Genomic DNA, 25,169 nt, shown 5'->3' with positions numbered 1-25,169 from the left:
TTAGATGGGCGTTAAGTTTAGGTTAGATGGGCGTTAAGTTTAGGTTAGATGGACGTTAAGTTTAGGTTAGATGGGCGTTAAGTTTAGGTTAGATGGACGTTAAGTTTAGGTTAGATGGGCGTTAAGTTTAGGTTAGATGGACGTTAAGTTTAGGTTAGATGGGCGTTAAGTTTAGGTTAGATGGACGTTAAGTTTAGGTTAGATGGACGTTAAGTTTAGGTTAAATGGGCGTTAAGTTTAGGTTAGATGAACGTTAAGTTTAGGTTAGATGGACGTTAAGTTTAGGTTAGATGGGCGTTAAGTTTAGGTTAGATGGACTTTAAGTTTAGGTTAGATGGACGTTAAGTTTAGGTTAGATGGACGTTAAGTTTAGGTTAGATGGACTTTAAGTTTAGGTTAGATGGACGTTAAGTTTAGGTTAGATGATCGTTAAGTTTAGGTTAAATGGGCGTTAAGTTTAGGTTAGATGGACGTTAAGTTTAGGTTAGATGAACGTTAAGTTTAGGTTAGATGGACGTTAAGTTTAGGTTAAATGGGCGTTAAGTTTAGGTTAGATGAACGTTAAGTTTAGGTTAGATGGACGTTAAGTTTAGGTTAGATGGGCGTTAAGTTTAGGTTAGATGGACTTTAAGTTTAGGTTAGATGGACGTTAAGTTTAGGTTAGATGGACGTTAAGTTTAGGTTAGATGGACTTTAAGTTTAGGTTAGATGGACGTTAAGTTTAGGTTAGATGGACGTTAAGTTTAGGTTAGATGGACTTTAAGTTTAGGTTAGATGGACGTTAAGTTTAGGTTAGATGAACGTTAAGTTTAGGTTAGATGGACGTTAAGTTTAGGTTAGATGGACTTTAAGTTTAGGTTAGATGAACGTTAAGTTTAGGTTAGATGGACGTTAAGTTTAGGTTAGATGGACGTTAAGTTTAGGTTAGATGGACGTTAAGTTTAGGTTAGATGGGCGTTAAGTTTAGGTTAGATGGACGTTAAGTTTGGTTAGATGAACGTTAAGTTTAGGTTAGATGGACGTTAAGTTTAGGTTAGATGGACTTTAAGTTTAGGTTAGATGAACGTTAAGTTTAGGTTAGATGGACGTTAAGTTTAGGTTAGATGGACGTTAAGTTTAGGTTAAATGGGCGTTAAGTTTAGGTTAGATGAACGTTAAGTTTAGGTTAGATGAACGTTAAGTTTAGGTTAGATGGGCGTTAAGTTTAGGTTAGATGGACGTTAAGTTTAGGTTAGATGGACGTTAAGTTTAGGTTAGATGAACGTTAAGTTTAGGTTAGATGGACGTTAAGTTTAGGTTAGATGGGCGTTAAGTTTAGGTTAGATGGACGTTAAGTTTAGGTTAGATGGACGTTAAGTTTAGGTTAGATGGGCGTTAAGTTTAGGTTAGATGAACGTTAAGTTTAGGTTAGATGGACGTTAAGTTTAGGTTAAATGGGCGTTAAGTTTAGGTTAGATGAACGTTAAGTTTAGGTTAGATGAACGTTAAGTTTAGGTTAGATGGACGTTAAGTTTAGGTTAAATGGGCGTTAAGTTTAGGTTAGATGGACGTTAAGTTTAGGTTAAATGGGCGTTAAGTTTAGGTTAGATGAACGTTAAGTTTAGGTTAGATGAACGTTAAGTTTAGGTTAGATGGACGTTAAGTTTAGGTTAAATGGGCGTTAAGTTTAGGTTAGATGAACGTTAAGTTTAGGTTAGATGAACGTTAAGTTTAGGTTAGATGAACGTTAAGTTTAGGTTAGATGAACGTTAAGTTTAGGTTAGATGGACGTTAAGTTTAGGTTAAATGGGCGTTAAGTTTAGGTTAGATGAACGTTAAGTTTAGGTTAGATGAACGTTAAGTTTAGGTTAGATGGGCGTTAAGTTTAGGTTAGATGGACGTTAAGTTTAGGTTAGATGGACGTTAAGTTTAGGTTAGATGAACGTTAAGTTTAGGTTAGATGGACGTTAAGTTTAGGTTAGATGGGCGTTAAGTTTAGGTTAGATGGACGTTAAGTTTAGGTTAGATGGACGTTAAGTTTAGGTTAGATGGGCGTTAAGTTTAGGTTAGATGAACGTTAAGTTTAGGTTAGATGGACGTTAAGTTTAGGTTAAATGGGCGTTAAGTTTAGGTTAGATGAACGTTAAGTTTAGGTTAGATGAACGTTAAGTTTAGGTTAGATGGGCGTTAAGTTTAGGTTAGATGGACGTTAAGTTTAGGTTAGATGGACGTTAAGTTTAGGTTAGATGAACGTTAAGTTTAGGTTAGATGGACGTTAAGTTTAGGTTAGATGGGCGTTAAGCTTAGGTTAGATGGACGTTAAGTTTAGGTTAGATGGACGTTAAGTTTAGGTTAGATGGGCGTTAAGTTTAGGTTAGATGAACGTTAAGTTTAGGTTAGATGGACGTTAAGTTTAGGTTAGATGGACGTTAAGTTTAGGTTAGATGGACGTTAAGTTTAGGTTAGATGGGCGTTAAGTTTAGGTTAGATGAACGTTAAGTTTAGGTTAGATGGACGTTAAGTTTAGGTTAAATGGGCGTTAAGTTTAGGTTAGATGAACGTTAAGTTTAGGTTAGATGAACGTTAAGTTTAGGTTAGATGGGCGTTAAGTTTAGGTTAGATGGACGTTAAGTTTAGGTTAGATGGACGTTAAGTTTAGGTTAGATGGACGTTAAGTTTAGGTTAGATGGGCGTTAAGTTTAGGTTAGATGGACGTTAAGTTTAGGTTAGATGGACGTTAAGTTTAGGTTAAATGGGCGTTAAGTTTAGGTTAGATGGGCGTTAAGTTTAGGTTAGATGAACGTTAAGTTTAGGTTAGATGGACGTTAAGTTTAGGTTAAATGGGCGTTAAGTTTAGGTTAGATGGGCGTTAAGTTTAGGTTAGATGAACGTTAAGTTTAGGTTAGATGGGCGTTAAGTTTAGGTTAGATGAACGTTAAGTTTAGGTTAGATGGACGTTAAGTTTAGGTTAGATGGACGTTAAGTTTAGGTTAGATGGACGTTAAGTTTAGGTTAGATGGGCGTTAAGTTTAGGTTAGATGAACGTTAAGTTTAGGTTAGATGGACGTTAAGTTTAGGTTAAATGGGCGTTAAGTTTAGGTTAGATGAACGTTAAGTTTAGGTTAGATGAACGTTAAGTTTAGGTTAGATGGGCGTTAAGTTTAGGTTAGATGAACGTTAAGTTTAGGTTAGATGGACGTTAAGTTTAGGTTAGATGGACGTTAAGTTTAGGTTAGATGGGCGTTAAGTTTAGGTTAGATGGACGTTAAGTTTAGGTTAGATGAACGTTAAGTTTAGGTTAGATGGACGTTAAGTTTAGGTTAGATGGACGTTAAGTTTAGGTTAGATGGACGTTAAGTTTAGGTTAGATGGGCGTTAAGTTTAGGTTAGATGAACGTTAAGTTTAGGTTAGATGGACGTTAAGTTTAGGTTAAATGGGCGTTAAGTTTAGGTTAGATGAACGTTAAGTTTAGGTTAGATGAACGTTAAGTTTAGGTTAGATGGGCGTTAAGTTTAGGTTAGATGGACGTTAAGTTTAGGTTAGATGGACGTTAAGTTTAGGTTAGATGAACGTTAAGTTTAGGTTAGATGGACGTTAAGTTTAGGTTAGATGGGCGTTAAGCTTAGGTTAGATGGACGTTAAGTTTAGGTTAGATGGACGTTAAGTTTAGGTTAGATGGGCGTTAAGTTTAGGTTAGATGAACGTTAAGTTTAGGTTAGATGGGCGTTAAGTTTAGGTTAGATGGACGTTAAGTTTAGGTTAGATGGACGTTAAGTTTAGGTTAGATGGGCGTTAAGTTTAGGTTAGATGAACGTTAAGTTTAGGTTAGATGGACGTTAAGTTTAGGTTAAATGGGCGTTAAGTTTAGGTTAGATGAACGTTAAGTTTAGGTTAGATGAACGTTAAGTTTAGGTTAGATGGGCGTTAAGTTTAGGTTAGATGGACGTTAAGTTTAGGTTAGATGGACGTTAAGTTTAGGTTAGATGAACGTTAAGTTTAGGTTAGATGGACGTTAAGTTTAGGTTAGATGGACGTTAAGTTTAGGTTAGATGGACGTTAAGTTTAGGTTAGATGGACGTTAAGTTTAGGTTAGATGGACGTTAAGTTTAGGTTAAATGGGCGTTAAGTTTAGGTTAGATGAACGTTAAGTTTAGGTTAGATGGACGTTAAGTTTAGGTTAAATGGGCGTTAAGTTTAGGTTAGATGGGCGTTAAGTTTAGGTTAGATGAACGTTAAGTTTAGGTTAGATGGGCGTTAAGTTTAGGTTAGATGAACGTTAAGTTTAGGTTAGATGAACGTTAAGTTTAGGTTAAATGGGCGTTAAGTTTAGGTTAGATGAACGTTAAGTTTAGGTTAGATGGACGTTAAGTTTAGGTTAGATGGGCGTTAAGTTTAGGTTAGATGAACGTTAAGTTTAGGTTAGATGGGCGTTAAGTTTAGGTTAGATGAACGTTAAGTTTAGGTTAGATGAACGTTAAGTTTAGGTTAAATGGGCGTTAAGTTTAGGTTAGATGGACGTTAAGTTTAGGTTAGATGAACGTTAAGTTTAGGTTAGATGGGCGTTAAGTTTAGGTTAGATGAACGTTAAGTTTAGGTTAGATGGACGTTAAGTTTAGGTTAAATGGGCGTTAAGTTTAGGTTAGATGAACGTTAAGTTTAGGTTAGATGAACGTTAAGTTTAGGTTAGATGGGCGTTAAGTTTAGGTTAGATGGACGTTAAGTTTAGGTTAGATGGACGTTAAGTTTAGGTTAGATGAACGTTAAGTTTAGGTTAGATGGACGTTAAGTTTAGGTTAGATGGGCGTTAAGTTTGAACTTGGAAATAGAAATTTGGTCAAGTTTTCGGTGTTATTAATTCGATAGCTCTTGTTGTGTATGAGTCTTGGTTTTTCTTAGAATGCAAACATAGTGTTTCTAAAGTCACTGTAAATTTTATAAGATTTAATAAACTAAGAACTCTAAGGGCCGTTTTTTTCAATGTTCAGTTAAGGTTCATGTTAGCACGTAACTGAAAGTGAAAATTTCGGTTTTTCAGTGTACAGTTAGCTCGTAACTGGAACTCTGGTGGCGATTATCTTTACTGGTACTTCTTCTTGCAGATACCAGCCCAACTGGAAGTTACGAGGCAACATGGATGCCTCGTGCAGCTATCGAAGTTCCACACTCGCAACTTCACTGTCAGATTAAACAAGATATGATTCATAAAAACCTTTAAATTGGTACAGAAAAAGACTTGTTTTGTTTGGCAGAGCTTACCAACGTCCATGCAAATATGGAAATTAAGCAGCATAGTTGCTAGAATTCGCTTGGTAAGGTTGTGTTAGAGAATTTGTGGTCAGGATATCCGGTCTACTAGGCAGGTCAATCTCCAATCGGTAATTTGGTGTAGTGGTTAGCACCACCACATTTCGGAGCGTGTTGTGTTTTGTAATACGAGTTCGAGTCCTGGTCAAGGGTATTTTTTTTTTGTCAATTATTTATTACGTGTGTTGCATTTAATTCACGCTTTATTTCTTCTCGGATAAATATTAGAGTAAATTTTAAAATTATTTTTACTCGTACCTTCATATTTTTAGAAGTTTACAAAGCATGCTTACTATTAACATCATGTTTTTTCGCTCAACAACATGCATAGAGAGGTACAAAGCATGCAGTCAAATGTACAATATTTACATATTATTAATAATAATAATAATAATAGTGTTTATATAAACAAACCGTCCCACACTGCACAACTGTTAAGAACTTAGGTGTGATATTTAATGAGAAACTTGACTGGCAAAACCACGTAACGTCTCAGAGTTCAAAAGCTTATGGTATACTTAGATCACTCTATAAATCATCGCACTTACTTTCGACTGATGTTAAATTGCGCCTTATGCAAGCTCTAGTTCTTCCAATTTTCGATTACTGTGACGTTGTTTATGGTGTTAATTTAACAAAAAAGAATGCTAAAATTGCACAAAAAGTACAGAATTCTTGTATACGTTTTGCATTTAGCTTGAAACGAAGGGATCACATACTGCCTTACTTAAATGACGTTAATTGGCTGAATATGACACGACGCAGAAAACTTCATCTGGCCTGCACATTATTCAAAATTCTGCAAACAAAAACACCCGCATACTTATACGACAGACTCCAATTTAGACACGACATACACAACTACACGACTCGACACTCTAAGAAACTTAATCTGGACAGATTCTCAAAATCCATATTCCTGTCATCCTTCAAAGCTGCTTCTGCATATTGTTGGAATGCGCTGCCACCAGATGTTACCTCGTGTGCGACATATAACAGCTTTAAAAGGGCAGTAACAAAAGTACTTCTACATGAGCAAGGACAAATCATCAGTACACATGACTAGATTCAGCATGCTTACGTTGAAATCAAATCAAAACAAAAAATGAGCAGATTCGAACCCAAGATGAACATTTTGATGTGTATGAATGAGAGAAATTGTTTTTTTTATCTTTTTAGTGTGTTAATTACTGAAATATTTAGAAGTGAAAATGTAATGGAATTCGTATGTTATAGTAGTAATTGTATTTTGTCTGTTTTATTGTAGTAGATTTTGCGGGTTAAGTGGTAGAGCAGCCACAGGCTGAACTTCGCCCATGAATAAAGAAATTCTAATTCTAAGAAATTCTAATTATCAATGTCTCGACTTTCGAGTTCTTCACGCTTCTTCTACAAGAAAGTATCTGCGCTTGCGCCTCATAACATCATTTCCCCCACGTGGAATTGGCCTATATTAGAAGAAAACCAAATTTGTAGTGCTGTCTTTCGTTAATTTATTTCGTAAGCATATAAAATGGATGCGCAGCCATTGTTCCTATCGTTTCACAATGCAATAACGTGCTTTCGAGCGCGGCGTGCTTGTACGTAGTTCTATATTTAAACGCCAGGCTATGTGCCAGTCGACGCGGTTTGAAACTATACTAACAGATGGCGCGCAAATCGATTTCCTGTAATTTCCGTGCTTCAGAATTGCCAACACACTGTTTCGGAGAACGAACCATGGTTTAGTTAACTGGTAGTTACTTTCACATTGAAAAACCCGGTGCTGGTTAAGACTGGCTGTTATCTCCAACTCGCAGTTAGTTAACAGAAAGATTAACAGGACATTAAAAAACTGGCCCTAAAGCACTTAGAACCGTAAGACAGCAGTTTAGTTTACTGACTGGTAATATATATAAATTTGTACACTCAGAGAAAAAAACTTTCCTCTCGAAACGAAGTCACACATACGCCACTGAGTGGGCATCCCCAAGCCCCCAAGCCCCCACCCCCCAACACAAGAAGCTTAATTCGCATAGTGTATGTATGCCAAATTCATATCAGAGGTGACTAGGCTTGCAAACTTTAGAGAGTGTAAATAACAGGCTTCAAACCATTGAGCTTAAAACGCTATTGGTGGACTTATGTCCTGAATATCAACTGTTGTCTGTTCGTGGTCTTGCTACTCTGAGCACAAACTTGAATTAACTTGATCGAAACAACCTAGCCACCACAATTTATAAGTGTAGAATACAAAACAAAATTACTCTATTCTGAAGCGGTAATTCTATACAAAATTCTTCAAAATTCTTCAAAATCAAATACCATAAGCTTACACCATGACGTGCCATCAATACAACAACACGAACACTGAAATAAGCTTAATCCCAATCATTGAGAGGCTTGGGACCTAACTTAGGTGGGCAAATCAAACTAAAGACTTGACTTTCAGGTGAGGGGGCAGAATCAAACTTGGGACTTAACTCTTGGGGGGCAGAATCTAACTTGGGACTAAACTCTTGGGGGGGGGCAAAATCAAACTTGGGACTAAACTATTGGGGGGGACAGAATAAAACTTGGGACTTATGGGACTTAACTTTCGAGGACAGAATCAAACTTGGACTTAACTCTTGGGGGGGGGGGGCAGAATCAAAGTTGGGTCTAAACTCTTGGGGGGGCAGAATCTAACTTGGGACTAAACTCTTGGGGGGACAAAATCAAACGTGGGACTTAACTTTCGAGGACAGAATCAAACGTGGGACTTAACTTTCGAGGACAGAATCAAACGTGGGACTTAACTTTCGAGGACAGAATCAAACTTGGGACTTAACTTTGAGTGTCAGAATAAACTTTGGACTTAGCTTTGGGGGCATAATCAAACATGGCACTTAACTTGGGGGGGGGGGAGCAGAATTAATGAATTTTCCATCCCATAAAAATAACGTCAGAGTTATTTTACTGAATGGCTTATATTTACACAATCATAAAAAGCTCCACTTCAATACTTTGATACTCAGAGGTAAACAAAAGTATCATCAACTTTTAAATTTCGTAGCCTGACAATTTTGAGGGGGCAAGTACCCCCCTTGCCCCCGCCAAGTTACGCATATGATCCCAATGTAACTACGAACCAGAACTAAATGTGCATAATAAAGCAAAATTGGATGGAGAGAAATAAAGAGCTCTCGAGACAGTGATGCAATAATGCCTTTGTTCTTATGCAGAAGCTTTTACGCAACAATGTGTTTAAAGTTTATATTTCTTCCTCCTACCACTTAATTAAACAATGACTTATTCTTCACGGGACTTCAAATTAATATTATAAAGTTTAATTGTTTGGTATGCAATAACGAATTTATTTACTCAGCAAACGCAAACCAAAGCAAATAATAAAAACATGTAATAATATTAAATCTCGTTGTTCCGGGAGACCGGATGAATGAATTCGATTCCGAGAGCCATTCCGGAAGGGTTGGCACACCTAGAGGTAACTGCCACATTCAAATACCCTAAACGAAGACTGAAATTAACTAAAGTAAGTCTTCTTGTTCTTAAGGTAATCGGATATTTGATTAGTATATTATTTGCGTACGTCAAGAAAAATGAAACTAGTTTTCCCACATGACAAAAGAAGCATGTTCAGGCGAACATAAAGAAAGGGGGGAAATACTTTACAAGTACTTTACAACATTAGTCCTTGACCAAGATGATGCAACTAGTCTTACAAACTGATCATACTCTTGCTTCCGTTTGTTAAGTTGCAAAAACCTTTCATTAAATTAAAATTTCCAACTAAAAGAACAAGAATAATAATATATATTGTCATATTATAATAATATGATGTTAATGAACGATCCCACATTGATAAGTTTCTATATATTAGTATTAACAATTCAATGTTTTCAAAAAGAGTCCACTGACCAGGTGCTGTGAACTTGTTCAAGGTCTTGGTGAAGCAGGATTCACGGTCGTGCTTGGGGCGTGGCATTGTTCCTGCATACCTTTAGCTAACATTCGTGTCCTTCACTTTAAGTATAAAAGAGCTTCCTTCCTTCCTGATGGCATCATTCTTACATCTGCAGTGTGTTGAACTGACTATCCAAAACAAATCCAACATGAAGGTTTTGGTAAGTATTATATTTTGAGGCAGAATTCAATATGTTCAGAAATCATAGTTGTCAATAACCTTACCATAGGAGTACGGTAAAATCAATGTTTCACTCACTGAACGATTGATTGATTGATTTGGTTTAATTTACTTAGCTTTTCTACCACTTTTGGCTAATTGCGAGGATGAGTGATGATATGATGAAATTGATGGACACTCACAAAGATCCATTCGAACCCAGGACGCTTGGCGTCGTAGCGCGAGTGCTAACCACTCCGCCACGGGGACCGGCACTCAACGAACGAGTACATCATTTCAACTACTCGTATAGTGGCGTTGTCAACTATAATTGGCACAGTTTTCTTCTCAAGAACTCAAAGTTAATTTACATCAACTGTATATTCAGATAGGGCTAATCGGGACCAACAGTTTAAAGTGGGATCCCAATCACAATGTATTGTACCTGGTAATCGAACCAGCACCCATTATTACATGGCGGCAGTGTCAGCCACCAAGATATCGAGAAGGCTACAGACCGACTGAAAAATTTATCCACGTTGTGTTACATCTTTTTGTTTCCATGTCTTATAATACTTCAGTTTAGTCCAACCTCTGGTAACTATAGTTAGTCAAGCACTCCCGTCATTGTGATTTACCCCTTATCAAGAGCAAGGGATTGTGTTACGCCATGCGCACAATAGACTATTTGGACTTCGAACTGCAAGAGTTAAAACAGAATGCGTCTAGTGCGGGGCACACCCAGCTAAAAGCTCGAAACCTGGCTCTCCTAACCTACCAATTCCTGACATACAATTTCGCTTACTTCTAATAATGCCCACATGGTTCTGTTAGTATGGCAAAATTTAGGGTAAGATTTTACAATACCGGACACTGCTGTAATTTCTATCCTACTTCTTATACTCACGAAATACGTAGTCCCGATGAAGTATCTGAGGTTAACATGTGGGGGTGACGTGTTGAAATTGTTAATTGACGTGCAGAAGTTGTAAAATAAGCTTTTCAATTATCGCGATCGTTCTCCGTATACAAACTTGGAAACCATGTTTGTTCAACGTAGCGTTCACTTGTTCAGTAATCTGCGTGGTGTGAGGTAGGAAATATAGTTCTATCTTTCGTAAGTTTTTTTTCGTAACTTTTAGTTGGGTACATATTAATAATACAAAACATTCACGCATAGCCCCACAAACCATTTACGGTAAGGTTAGGTTAAGCAAACATAGTTAAAATTTGGTCGTAATTTCATTTTTTAATTATTGGAAACACAAAATCTTCCGGTAAATAATGAGCAATCGTGCATTGTCGGTTGCGATCACGGACCCCCTTTTTTGGCAAATTCTACACGTGAGCGCCAACAGGGAATTGTCTGGTATTGTAAAATCGCTCCAAATTTAGCGCTCTTGGCATTTAGTTTTAGCGTTTGTTGAAAGCTGGGTGTGTCCCGCACCAGACCCAAAACAGAATACTCTCCATGTGTTATGACGTCAATTCTAGTTCATGATGCAATTTGAAATCTCGATAGATGGTTATTGACTAACCTGTAGATTGTTGCTTGTACGTGTTGATCCGGTGTTCTTTTACCTTTTATGTAGAATTTTGAACTCGTGGACATAAAAACGGTTTCAAAGCTGTTACTTCCCAAGAAAGGGCTGAGTTCAATTTTGTGGAATTATAGCTACTAATTGCAGAAAGAAGTTTCAGTACTAACACTGGTGTTTGCTTTATTGTAAGTATGTGACTTATATTCGATACATTGGACGATTATGAGTTTGCAAAATAACTATTGTGAAATTAACTCACATCTTACAGTATTATTATTATTATTATTATTGAAATCGTTAAAGCTATCCCTCTGTACATTCTTCTCTAAAGCAATTCTTTCCACATTCAGCTTATTGTCCAATGTGATGAACAAGTATTACCAAGAAAATTTTCCATCAACATGTTCATGTACTTCATCGCTTGAAGAATTGAAACAAACGCCAGACAAGCTGTTGACATCCACTTTTGGCAAATCGCGACAACGGAGAAGAGTAATGAAATGATAAAATTAATGAATTGAAACTTGCATAGAACAACCATGCCCTGGCAGTTATTTGAGCCCGGGACCACTGGCGTCGTCACTTAGGTAGAGAAATAGTAATGAAAATAGCTTGCCGAACAATACTTGTGCATCTCACTGTACGTCGTTCTCTCGCCCCTTTCAGTTACGTCCGTTTTCCTGCCACATATCTGCTAAGAGACAACAACACTATTGGATTCTGACTTTAATATGATACTATAATACGAACACGATTGAATAATGTAATAATGATTCTTTTCCTTCTTTCCAGCTCCTCCTCGCTCTCCTGATGGCCGTCGTCTTCGTGGCAGCCGAAGAAAGAGACAAGCGCCAGATCCTCCTGGGGAGTCCCCTCGGCAGTAGCGGCGTCTGGTCTTCTTCCTGGGGATCCCCTGCTCTTCTTTCTTCTTCTCCTCTTCTTGGAAGGAGCGCTATTCTCTCTTCTCCAGTTCTGGTTTCCCAAGGCGCCGTGTGGGGTTAACTTATCGCAACGGCTCTCGCCCACACTCAGCTTCATTCACGACAAATGGAAACAAACACGCAAACGCTATTTACTACTTAATATTTATAAAAATGCAAAAATATGTTATTCTAAATAAAGAAATGTGCACTATATTATTGTCTCTAATTTTGTTTAACCTTCTCAATCATACGTTTAAATTAGAGACATCTGCTAAAATTCTAAATGTAGTGATTATATATTATACAAGTTTGCTTCAAGGAACGAAAAATGTTTGCCATCTGTTATTTCGTCGTTTTTCTGTTTTAGATTAAATGTACGAAGGGACACTCAAGAAGAACACAGCAAGGTCGGTACTTCAATCTGGAACCTTCGATGGCTACAATGCAGGTATGGCCCCAGTTGGAGAAAGGGCCTGTGACATGCAATATACATACGCTGGGCCTGTTACCATAGAATAAAAAATGTTCTTTTTATTTCTGTTATTTTAGATGTCTGAAAAAGATCAGCGATTTTAGTTTCATATTCTGAACTACAGATGTCCTACAAAATCACAATATAAACATCATTACATTTAGTAAACAATTCATTTCTGCGATTACTATTATTACCTTAGAGTAATGAGCAGAATATGTTATAGTTTAAATGCAAGAAATATCACAGGGAATGAAAGTTTATAAATTACTTTCTCTCCTCATTTTCTATGAACCACTGGTACAACGGTAATTATATTTAATTACAAAATAATAGCGAAACACTATTCATTCATGCGTAAGACATTCTCCATCGTTTACAATTTAGTGAATTTTGATGCTGTGGTAAATTAACACACAATACTTCAACACGATTTATTAGTAGTACTTTGGACCATACTTTTAAGTATTTTTTGGATATTTTATCAGAACAATCCATGAAGTCAGAAAAAAATTAATTAGATGTTTTCTTGGAAGCTACGGGGTTCTACAAATTCGCAAAAAATCGTACACAAACAATTATTTTTATCTGGCGCGGGACCTCCTCGTGCTAGTGCCCCAGTTGCCCCTCTTTAGGGTCGATTCTGCTAGCGCAAATATAGACGGCTTTGTTCTTCACTGGCTTTGTCAGTAAAATTCTATTTGTTTTTTAAAGACACACTTACAGTTCGTGTCGTTCAAACTATTATGTGTGCACCCCCACCAGGAAACGAACCCACGACTGCACCATTAAGCTCTAGATTTTTTTTTTTGTTTGTTTGTTTAATGTCTACTTTATGCACAGAAAGGCTAATCGGACCTGGACCTACAGTTTAAAGTGGGATCCGAACCACTGTGCCATATTCCTCCACCTGGTATCGAACCTGAGACCCCTTGATTACAAGGCGACGACGTTAGCACTATGCCATCGGGGAGGTGTCGTTCTAATTGCGAACAGTCCTAATTGCGAACACTTGCTGCTTGAACAGGAATATACTCGAAGGACTATGTCCTAATCGCGAACACATTTGTCTGCCTTGGGACCTACAACTTTCTCTCACACTTCCCGAGTTTATTTAACGACTTTTTTTTTAAAGGGACTCAGTTCCAGACTTGAAACTGGTCAGTGTTTTGGTGGATCATAGACAATTCGACATGATTAAAGACGTCGCCAAACCATATATAATTCCATCCTAAATATCATGCCATTAGACTTTTCTGCCTCAGACTTTAAGCTTTATAAAAGGTCTTCCACTCTGAAATGTGGACTATCTAGCTCACTGTTGATTTTGCTGTTCCATCCCTTCACTACATTATTTGTTCGGTGCTTCCTATTGAAGCAGTTTCACATCACTTAAGGCACCAAGGGGTTTTCGAGTCATTGACACACGAATGAAGGTCAGATTACGTCGACAGACTGAAAGGGTCAAATGACCTCTGAGGGATTTACAAAGCAGAAGACCATGATAAGTCAATCAGGTTGGCTATTGTTGTTAGTCAAACCAGCTGTCTCTCTGCTTCACTACTTTATCTGTTTCAGTTTCATGTGTTCGCAATTAGGACGATTTAGGCATTGTTCGCAATTAGGATTCAACCATCGGGGAGACCAGGAGGCTCTAGGGGCGAACACACTAAGCCACCGCGGATATAAGGGTGAAACTTTGAACACGCAATTTTCTCTAGGTTTCCAAAACTTCTGGCTGTAGTAATCTGGTCAGCACGCAGTGTTCAACTATGCGTATTAATCCATAGAAAACTCTGAATAAGTTTGAAAGTTGTACTACTGTTAAGGGAAGTCAGTAGATCTAAGCTGACTTAAAACAGCAACTCAAGTAGATCTAAGCTAATGCACACCTATTCATAGCAAGTCTTTGGAATAATTTCTGCACTCAACTATATACACACTCTGGTTTGTCAACAGAAAATATCTGTTGAATCGCACTCAGAATATGCAGCAATTTTATGCCACTATTTTGAATTTAAATAAATGTTCAGAATGAAATTCCACGTTTGCATATAATAGAAACGTAATTTTATAATTCTAATATTGATTTAGTAAAAATTAAAGTGCCATCTATTGAGTTATTTTCTAATTAAATTTCATCTAGAATAAAATGTAGGGTAAAATTATCATATGCGGGAAATCGCACTAACTCGTTCATTCTCTACTTTTTTACATTCGTGCTAACTATTCTGCATTGCGAAACATTGTTTAACAAGGGATTTCGCTTTTTTTAAACTAAATTAGTATCTATTGTCGACATATCGAGTAATTTTAATTACAATAACACAGGCCTGCGATGAAAAAAATACAAGGGAAGTGATAGGTGAACTTTAGTATTTTGTGGTGCTGAGTTCAAAAAAAATAAAGAAAAATGTCTATCACGTCACGTTTTCTTGAAAAATTTAATTGTACTTGGATTTGTATGAACATTTACCATTAATATGTTGTTTAGGCATGGAATATCTTTCCTCCCTGCCTGACCATCATGAAACGTTACCCCTCGGTGACTCCCCCCATCGACGTCCCTCCCTCCCCGTCGCAATCGCTCTCGACCAATAGCGTCGCGCAAATCCTTATCTTGGTTCGCCGACTGTGCAGGAACACTCGCTAAGCCAGCGTAATCGGCAGTCACCTTCCAGTTGTGTCGAGCTTTATCTGGATTGATCCTGAACGTGTTATTCGTAAGACTGAATTCTCGCGACTTGTCTGGAGGCAGCAGAAACGATATAAAACAGATGTCCTCGTGAGGGACTCAGTTTATCGCTCTTTAACCCAGCAGATCATGTACTTACCATGTTCATAGTAAGATAAAAGACGTGGAAATTTGTAAGTTCGTCTCAATTTGTCTTTCATGTGTAGTGTCGAGCGTGCGCTGATACAGTGACAAGTGGAAACTGCATCACAAAAACAATTGTAACTGGTGTTTTAATCTGTGCGTTTCGTGAACCATGGCTTCGAGTTCGAGACGTTGTGAAAATGTGCCAGATGACTTTTGTTACATATGCGGCGAATATAGTGCTCTTAAACATCGCATGAGGAGCATTACAAACTATGTAAGAAAACTTTATCTTTCGTATTTTGGCATGAAACTCGGAGACCAGGACAAATCGTGGGCTCCTCATAAAGTGTGTGTGCAGTGTCTCAATGATCTACGCTTTTATGGCTCAACGGAAAGAAGACTGCTTTGGAATTCCTATGACATGGAGGGAGCCGAGGAACCACTGTGATGACTGTTACTTTTGTGCCTGCCATGTCCGTGGGTATAACCGAAAAAATCACAAGCTAATCTCTTATCCTGAGAACATTCTATCGGCCATACGCCCCGTTCCTCATGGACCTGATGTGCCAGTGCCTTTGCCTCCAACTGAATTACCAATCATCTCTTCAGAGTCTTCAGACTCGGAACATCCAGACGGCCAAGGCTCCGATACCAAATATAAGCCCTCTGGAGGCGATTCATCTCAGCCCTTCTCTTCTGACTAAAGATCTGGGCCTTTCGAAAGAGGCAGTTGAATTGTTGGGCTCCAGATTGAAAGAAAAACATTTATTGGCTAAAGGAACCACGTTTTTTTAATTGGTACAGGAATCGAGAAAAGGACTTTGTTCAGTACTTTGAGGAAGCGGAGAACCTGGTCTATTGTTCTGATGTTCCCGGATTGATGAGCAAATTTAATATCACCTACGATAAAGAGCAATGGAGGCTGTTTATAGATTCATCGACAAGGAGCCTGAAAGCTGTCCTTCTTCATCACGGAAGCCAGTATGCATCTGTACCAGTTGCACACTCGGTACATTTACAAGAAAGCTATGAAAACCTGGCTCTCGTCCTCAACAAAATAAAATATGCCGACCACAGTTGGACCATTTGCGGTGATTTGAAAGTTATCTCCATGCATCTTGGTCAACAAGGTGGATATACAAAGTTCCAATGCTTCATTTGTGAGTGGGACAGCCGTGCAAAGACTCAACATTGGGTCAAGAAAGAATGGGCTAAAAGACAAAATCTTGAACCAGGCACCAAGAATGTGATTCGGAACAGCTTAGTTGACCCAAAAAAGTATTGTTACCCCCGTTGCATATCAAATTAGGTGTAATGAAGCAATTTGTCAAGGCTATTCCAAAAGATGGCGATTGTTTCAAATACCTGTGCAAAAAGTTTCCAGGTTTATCCGCAGCCAAGTTGACAGAGGGAATCTTTGTTGGTCCAGATATCCGCAAGCTCATGAAGGATAAAGACTTTGAGACTAGCATGACAACAAAGGAGAGAGAAGCTTGGGTTGCCTTCAAAGATGTGGTCAGGAAATTTCAGGGGAATTACAAGGCTCCTGATTATAAAGCAATTGTTATGAATATGCTGGACAAATTTCAAGCGTTGGGTTGCTCCATGAGTGTCAAACTTTCACTCACATGTGGACTATTTCCCCGAAAATTTAGGAGCAGTCAGCGAAGAACAGGGTGAAAGGTTCCACCAAGATATTAAAGATATGGAGTGCAAATATCAAGGACGATGGGACACGAACATGCTCGCCGACTACTGTTGGATGTTAACACGAGAGAGGCCTGAGATTGCACATAAAAGAAGAACGTCAAAAAGAAGTTTCAAAGGCAAAAGGGTACGTACTTAAATATAAACTTTGTTTGTGTTTGGTTTTGTTGTTTGTTCAGTTTACAATTTGTGTCGAACGTTCATGTACACATACATTGCTCCTCGTGGTCAATCGTCTATTTTATGTACGTTACCTTAATAAACACAAATGAACATAATACGTTGGTGCTTTTTTTCTAGAAACTTCACCATAATGGGATGTAAAAAGTGTAAACGCAAGGGAAGTTTGTGTTTTTCTCTCGACCAGAGGCGGCTCGTGCGATCTGGCAACAGTGGTTTTCTTCCATTTAAACCTATAAAAAATAAAATCAATTGCCAATAAATCAATTTGCATCACCAAGCATCGATTTTACATAGATTTAAATGGATCGAAACTACTGTTGCCAGATAGTGCATACAAAATTGTTCGCGAAAATTCCTTTTCACATAGGATTTTAGCAAAAATATTGATATCGATTTTACAAAAAATCCTGACGTGATGGAAAAAAATGGAGGTCATTTTCGAAATCAACACACCCAATAACATAAAACTCAGCGAACACGTCTCTTGTATTTTTCAACAACTTCAATTTCGCAGGCCTGTGTAATTATTGTTCGTTCTTTTCTCGCTTCCTGAACATACAAAATGGCGGGCAAATCTTGACTAGCGATGTATTTCAAACGGCAAAGCAGTGTTTCAATCTTCTTAACAGAAAAATTCCCGCATTGTCCCGAAAACCATTCCCGCATAGCCCCAAAAACCATTCACGCATAGCCCCAAAAACCATTCGGGATAGTATGACCATCCACGAATAGCCCCAAAAACCATTCCCGGAAAAAAACATTCCCGCATAGCCCAAAAAAAACCATTCACACACAGCCCCAAAAACCATTCTGGATCGTATAACCATCCACGAATAGCCCCAAAAACAATTCACGGTAGCCCCACGCACCATCACGGTAAGGTTAGGTTAGGTTGCTTTAGGTTGGGCAATATAGTGAAAAAACTGTGCCTTTGGAAACACTTGCCGGGGATTACGTCATCAGATGCTCGCAACATCCGGTTCAAGTACATGGATGGAAATGCAAGCAACAGCTTTCGTGCATCGGACGGACATTATTCTAGAAAAATACATGATTTAGCGCCAAATACATTGAAAAATGCGAGAAAACACTTCTACGACCTTCCGAAATTACACAGAAACTCAATTCCGTAAGTTCTTCTTCCTGTAAATTTGAAGAAATCCATTCCCGGTTATGACATTTTTACCAAATGTAGTACGCTTGATTAACACGAAGAAAACAGTTATCTTTATTATTTCTTTATTTAACACATCACTCTGCGACGCCAAGGGTCCCGGGTTCGAAACCCGCTCGGGCATGGTTGTTTGTGAATGTCCATTCATCAATTTCATCATTTCATCACCCATCCCCATCTTCGCAAATTAGCCAAGAGGCACAAAACGCGAAGTAAAATAAAATCAATCAATCACTCAATCTTATTTAACAGCTCCTTCACCATTATTCTTATTACTTTCCCTGGTGATCCTGGATTCCAATTGGTTCTTGGTGGCAAACCATCCTTCAGCTGAATTGAGACAAAGTTATCCAAGTTCAGTAGCAGCCAAAATTATGTGTTGTATCCACTGAACTATTTACACAAATTACGCTCGTCATTGGCTTGAAAACTTTTGCGATAGTTCTTCCAGGATTTGCAATCTTTATTTTATGAAACGAACTTTTACCTATTTCGAAGTTTGGCTGCTACAACATATGTGGGAGCGAACTAGGATAGTGTAGCTCGTTCATCATTCGTCCCAAACTAATAGCATACTCGCTGTTTATGGTTAGCTTGATGGTAAGGTGCGAGAGGTGATAACTACACATATATGAATGGCAAATACAGCACTTGAGTTTTGTACACGCTAAGATTGGATCAACATGCTAAACGGAAAGTATACCTGTCTCTGCCTGGAGATAGACTTCCCACGGTGAGTAATTATGATCGTGACTGTACGTCGAGAGTTTGACTTGCAATTCCCCCAACGTTTCCTCGCTTCCCTCTCAATGTTCGCTCTAAAACTGGCTAATGTCTTCTCTCCTCCTAGATATTTATTATGATCGATTTTACTAAGCAAATGCAGTGTCAGTTACCTGTGGCGTCTTCCTGGGTTTCACCTGTTTGCATGTTTACGCTGCTGATGACCAGAAAGAGCTTAGGTAATGTCTGACACTGCATTCCTGATTGTCAAGTTCTTGTCTGGAAAATGATAGCTCCTTACTGGGATTTGAGTATAATGTGTGTGTGTGTGTGTGTGGACATATGTGAAATAACTTAATGTACTTTGTGTTTAATATAATAATGTATAATGTTTATGTGTATGGTTGAGTGTAAGAAAAGGCTTTTTACGCCTTAACTCCGCCATTTAAAACAAGGAGTTAATAAATTAATAAATTAATGCAAAAAAAGGTCTGGTTTATTTCTTGGAAAAATGTATTTAGGATTACATATTATGGTAAAATTATTTGTAGTGTTTCTAAAAGCAGATGGCCAAGGAGGACTCGTATTAGCATCACAGATGCTTGTAATATTCATTACTATTTATTATTTGCGTTATTTATGACTTGTTGCAATACAGTATATTGCCATCGTCAGCCGTTGCATTATGTTTACTCTTTGTTTCGATCACAGCTCCTATATCTCTTGGCTGGTATTACGGCAGGCGGCCTACATGCTGGCAAGGGAAGTGGGGAGTGGGGAAGCGACCAATCCAGCGAGTACTTCCTCCCGCCGCATCATAACTCTCGGCGCCACCGTTGTTGTGTGGTTGGTCTTCTGCGTATTCCCCGCTCTCCACTTCCCTTGCCAGCATGAGGACCGGCCGCAGTAAGAGTAGAAAATACCTATAGTAGCCTACTACTTTGTAATTTGTAAATTGTTACGTTAAAACGTGATGCTCAATTTTTATTTGATTCGGATATAAGCAAAGGTATTGTATCTGTGAAGGGTTTCCTATTTATAATGAGATAAAAGATTGCCCCGTAATAGCACCTTCTTCCCTATTTTGCTCTTAGTGCGTAGACATAAATCGAACCATAGATGGCACACCTCTTCAAGAATATATTACTGTTATTAAAAATTGAGAAATAAGAGATATACGACGCACAGAAGTAATAATTCAGATAAAATATAATAGCAATAAAACTCATTAATCTAATTAATGTTCATAAAGTGAAAATTAACGTTCCATAATGCAGACTGTTAAGTAAAAATACACATAAAACTGTAGAATAAGAATTGAAATAGATGTTACCGGAAAATCAGCGTTCGTGGAAAGAATCCTTATTTTTGTAATGTCAGTGCTGTACCTATAATATAACTAGTGTTTATATCTTTGTACGTTAGAAAGACATCGGATCAAGGGTTACAACCCGCCATTGACCACGACACTGGGTATGATGCTACACCTACCAACCAGCTCCTGGGTCGCTTAAGTGGCTGATTACTTAGTGCTGGAATCACGATCTAGCCACAGAGGGTCGCAAATTCGAATCCTGTCGTATACATGAGTGTCCCCTTCATCAATTTCATCCTCATTGTCAAGTTTTGTCTACAAAATAAAAAAGCGACGTAAAACAGCCATTAATTCAACCTGCTACTGGTCGGAAAAAGACACATACTAAAAATACACTAAAAAATATTTTTAACTGTACTTTTTTACTAATTTATGTAAATAAGAAACTAACAATATTCCATTCAATAAAATTATATTTTAATTACAAACATTACCCATAATTGCATACTTTCTATTAATCAATTAACTGAGGATTTGTGTGTTGTGCCTTCAATAACAATTGATATAAATCTATGATTTCCTACAAGCTCTCTGCGTAAGGAGAATGGGGCGCTAATATTTGAAAAATGAAATAAAATCCGAAGTTTTCTTTAACAATAAAACAGGAAGCACGATTTTGGGTCACCCTATGTTTCTATTTGAATTTACCTTATTACGTCACTTGCCTGTTTAGGCACACACCCAAAGAAGCACCCATCCAGGGGCTAAGACTCGTACCCGGAACCTTCGATGGTGAGATTGTGATTCAACCACTCAACGACCTTAGGTGTTTCATACTTATTATCTTAAGCGTCACGTTATGGACTGAGGGCGCCATAAGTGAGGTTTTGCAAAGTTGATCCAATCATTAACGCAAGCCAGTAATGGTTCACTTTTTATTCATCCACCTTGGCTCGAAAATAATGTTGATTCCAAATTCTGTATGCTGGGCATAAACAGCCAAATGTAAAGTGTTGAGTAGAGTTGATTCCAAATTCCAAGCCCGGACAACGTTTTTATCTAACGGAACATATACAAGGAACAAGACTACGTCAACATAATTGGAAGTAAAGAAGAAAGACCTTGAACCAGTCAATATGATGTAACCACCCTTGAACATTTAGTCATTGTCAATGCTACTCGCTATTATCAAACTTGAATACATTGATATATTCTTAAAGGCACTCATTCGCGTGGAATAAACAATTCGTCACTTTTGGTATGAAATACAGCACATCATCTGTGTATATGATGGAAATATGTTCAAGTTAAGAATTCAGCTGGTACAGTGCTTATAACAACACTGGAAAGCCAGTGGATATATAAAAACAAGTTCATTGTCAATTTCAAGGTCTTTAGAAGTGTAAGATTCTTGGTGTTGAGTTTGGGTGGGGCACTGGATTTTGATGTTCCATGATAATGCTCGGGTGGAGCTTTAGTATAGTATAAAAGGGGTGCCACGTCTTTTGTAGAGCATCAGTCTTTCAGCAGCCACAGCTTCCGAAAACCAACACCAACACATCTCCAACATGAGAGCTTTGGTAAGTAGATTTATGAAACGTCCATAATCAGAGTAAGTTCCTCCATAGCTATTTGGAGATAGTGTCAGGAAATCAACGGAACAATTACTACACATTATTTGGGGAGAGAGACATTATAATTTTGATGAAGTTCTTCTTCTACTCTTAAAGAGTTTAATAAACCAAGACAGGCCTTGGGATGGACTGGCAGATTCGATAGCTAGCTACACGTCATTTTAAATCCAAATCTTTTCAAAGATTGTTTTATGTACACTTTATGCTTAGATGCGACAATCTGGACTGGGGCTACAGTTTAAAGTGGGATACGAATATTTGCAAAGAGCTTGTTTTTAGTATGGCTTAGGCACAAATAGACTAAACGGGTCTATAGTGTGAAGTCGAATCCGAATTCGTGAAATGTACAGGCACCAGCAATAGAAATATAGCCTTTAGATCGTGAAATACTCGTTTAGTACATTCACCGGCAAAAAAGTAGAACATCTAGACCTTGAAATACTAGCTTCCCTGCATAGCGTTAGGTGTTTTGCTATTGAAGGTCGCTCATGGCCGTATAGTTAGGCAACATACATAACATCAAACTGAAAAGCGAGTAATTCAGAGTACAGATTTTATTGCAGGTGACTGTACGTACACTGTAGAACCGAACAAAACCCCCTCGGTTAGAAACTTCACAATAGTTTTGTGCATGCTGTAAGGAAAAGATATTGGTACAGAATTTTCATTCACGATGTATGTTCACAAATGTACACATGCACCTATTTGTTGTTTGTAAGAAAAAATATTCACGAGCTTGCACAACGCTTTTAATGTATATTGTTTGAGCTTTAATATGGAAATTTAATTAAAAAACATTTGTATAAAGTATCTGTGAATTACAATCGAAGCAATTTCAGCTTAGTTATCTTGTTTAGTCAACTGTTAGTTTCCTCTACACACCTGCCACCTATTGCCAATTATTGTAATGAGTGAATAGGATGTTATACTGTATACAATGAGATTATAGATTATCATTATTATTAGCGTAGGAATGTGACAACCCCATCGCTCAGTGACTTGTTCACTGCAGTTAGTCAACAAACAGAGTGAAATAGTAAAGAAATTGCTCTGTTGGAATTTATACAGCTGTTCTGTCATGCCTCTATGAGCGTCTCACAATTGACAGAGGTGGGTTATGGTTGGTGGAATAATATGTGATCCTTGCAGCTAGATCAGAGAGATCCACTGACCAACGATAGGTGCGAATCTCCATTCATATTGGGGGTTAGCCGTAGAGCTGACAACTCTGCACTGTAAGAAATGTAGCGGCAAGAAACAGCAACATGAAGCTATGGATGTTCACAAGGTAAAATATTCCAGAGATAAAATAGTCCCCCATTAGGATCACCGGGCGGGGACTACTTTGAGAGGTTCCTGGACTAAGGATAGGATGTACCGTAGGACTAAGGATTGAGGTTGCTCAGGATAGGGACAGATGGAAGACTTGTGTTGCTGCAGCTATAAGCCTTCGGGTTTAAGAAGGTTAGGGGGTTAGTTAGTTATATAACGAGATTAAATAAACATAAATTGAAACTAAATTCCTGCTTCAGTTACATTGCAGTCAAAATATACTTTATTTTTTTAAAATACTTTAAACTTCATCTTCTGAGTAGCTATGTAGACCAGAATATTAAAAGTAGCAGAAAATATATTTTATAATAATCAGAACATCTGTACGGTTAAAAGTTCTGGACAGGTTTTTACAAGTTTACAATAATTTTCGGTTATTTTAACGTGATTTATTTACAGGTTTAGGATACTCATGATGTAGTGAAGATGAATCGATGAAAATGGATGTTATAACAAGTACAAGAAATAAATTTTCAAGGATACAATCCACTATTCTTAGATTCGGATCAAAAACTTCGATGTAATGTCAGATTGCTTTTGCACACTGCGAATTTAATGAGTACTTACTTGAAAAAATTTGACATGAGCGTTGCATTTCTATTGTTGTAAGTACTAAGTCAATTGTTTCCTTCATTGCAGATTCTTCTCGCTTTGTTGATCGCCGTTGTGTGCGTCACTGCCCAGGAACGAAGCAAGAGGCAACTTCTTTTGGCTTCTCCATACGCTGCCAGCAGTGGTGCCATCTACACTGCACAGAATATCCCTATTTCTTCACATCTTATTGGCAATCCTGGTATTATTTCTTCACCACTTCTTGCTTCCTCCAATGTTCTTCTTGGTTAAGCTTTGAAGACCCCACAACCTGCTAGTCTTGAACTATGAATGGCATTTGCAAAGAAACTGCCCGTTGAACTCCTCTACAATACAATGGATATTCAATCTTCAGCTATTCAAAAATGTACTCCTAACATTAATAAATAAATAAAATCTATTATGTATCATTTTGTGAACGTATCCTAAAAACACTTGGAGAGGTATATTTTCGGTCTCTGTTACGGACTGGTGAGCTTTCGAAATTCACTTTATGCTTAGATAGGCATAGGCTAATTGTGAATGGACCTACAGTTTAAAGATTGAACCCGGGACCCCTTGATGACAAGACGACAAATCCACCAGTACGCATACAGGTATGCAGGATTTCCTTTAGGAGAGGGCTGCAATTTTAAAGATAGATAAAAAAGGTAAAGTGTAAAGTGCTCCCCTGTGCATAGCACCACGCCATGAAGGTGTATAGGGGGTGTGGGGGTAACGCCCCACACTTTCTTGATCCGGTCGTGAGTGGGGGTGATGTGATCAGCATCACGCCCCTGACCGCCTTTACCCCCCAGGGTTTCCCCCAGGTACCCATGTTATTCGACGCTGGGTGGGCGCCGGGGCTGCTTCCATCGTTAGAAAAGTTCCCGGATTTGAACCGGCCGGGGATCGAATGAGGGTAAGTGACGATATGATGAAATTAATGAAGTAAGGAAGAAACGTCCACAACGGGATTCGAACCCATGACCCCTACCTACGTAACTCGCTGTGCAACAGTTGTTAGAGAAAACATATTTTCCCCTTTCGGCAGATGTGAAACATTAAGTTCTTGTTGCCTACATTATTCATGCTGCCATTATTAAGGATTGTCTTAGAACGTGCTGCATTCCCGACTGAGAATGTAGAAGTTAAAGATTCGAGCTTCTGATGTAAACTTGTTTATTTAACGGCGCCAACTGCCTTAATATTGGATCTTTAATCTGTAATTTATATCATATCAGGTAGCCATCTGAATAGCCTGATCAACTACATTCGTTTGCAGTAACTCTAGTAGTGACATTGAACACTGCGAGGGAGCGTTAGTGTAGACAATCAGTTTTTTAACTTACAATGTTCAGAGCCACCTGTTGAGAGAGTTTGGA

General features: G+C 38.2%; 2 long non-coding RNA genes across 2 annotated transcripts; both read left to right on the top strand.

The window, feature by feature from the left end:
• The first annotated feature begins 9,342 nt into the window (after positions 1-9,342).
• LOC145980992 (uncharacterized) lies at positions 9,343-12,023 on the top strand. Its single transcript, XR_014440910.1, has 2 exons — positions 9,343-9,390; positions 11,723-12,023. It is a non-coding gene; the product is annotated as an uncharacterized LOC145980992 (long non-coding RNA).
• Positions 12,024-21,776: 9,753 nt separating this feature from the next.
• LOC145980964 (uncharacterized) lies at positions 21,777-24,199 on the top strand. The gene is made up of 2 exons (XR_014440902.1): positions 21,777-21,828; positions 23,854-24,199. It is a non-coding gene; the product is annotated as an uncharacterized LOC145980964 (long non-coding RNA).
• Positions 24,200-25,169: the final 970 nt, after the last annotated feature.

This window comes from Lepisma saccharinum, chromosome 28 (assembly GCF_977018435.1).
Source record: "Lepisma saccharinum chromosome 28, izLepSacc3.1, whole genome shotgun sequence".
NCBI classification, from domain to species: domain Eukaryota; kingdom Metazoa; phylum Arthropoda; class Insecta; order Zygentoma; family Lepismatidae; genus Lepisma; species Lepisma saccharinum.
Note: the sequence above shows the minus strand (reverse complement) of the source record. Positions and strands in the feature narration are given on the sequence as shown.